Raw genomic sequence first — 599 nt, 5'->3', positions numbered from 1 at the left:
ATAATGTTTACTGAATGTTTACAATCCTATTTTTAGGTGTTATTACTATGGTCATTCTAAAGATTTTAAAAGAAACTGCATTCTAAGCAATTATATTAGAATTAGACTCTTTCCTGCTACCACTATCGAGAAATACTGGATAAGACACGACTAAAAACAGGAGAGAAAGATTGCCAGGCTGCTAGAAGCACTGGCTGACATTAAAACAATTATTGACTTTAACAGTAGCACAAGAAGGGAGACAGAAACTTGGATCCCCAGAAGGTCAGGAAAATTCTGCAGGCACTCAAGACCATAGAAGGAGAAATGGCAAAAAGTTGTGTCTATCCCAGGCCTCTGCTTAGTTTGAAAATAAAAAATAGGAGTCTCCCAGAAAATTTGTAATCACAGGCTAACTGTATCAATTAGTTACTATCATAACAATTGCCTCAAAATATGTGACTTAAAACAACACTAGATAGAAAATATTTTGTGGGGGGCGGAGCAAGATGGCCGAATAGGAACAGCTCCAGTCTCCAACTCCCAGCGCGAGCGACACAGAAGACCGGTGATTTCTGCATTTTCAACTGAGGTACTGGGGTCATCTCACTAGGGAGTGC

Source organism: Rhinopithecus bieti, unplaced genomic scaffold, assembly GCF_001698545.2.
Source record: "Rhinopithecus bieti isolate Rb0 unplaced genomic scaffold, ASM169854v2 scaffold_26871, whole genome shotgun sequence".
In the NCBI taxonomy this organism is placed as follows: domain Eukaryota; kingdom Metazoa; phylum Chordata; class Mammalia; order Primates; family Cercopithecidae; genus Rhinopithecus; species Rhinopithecus bieti.
Note: the sequence above shows the minus strand (reverse complement) of the source record.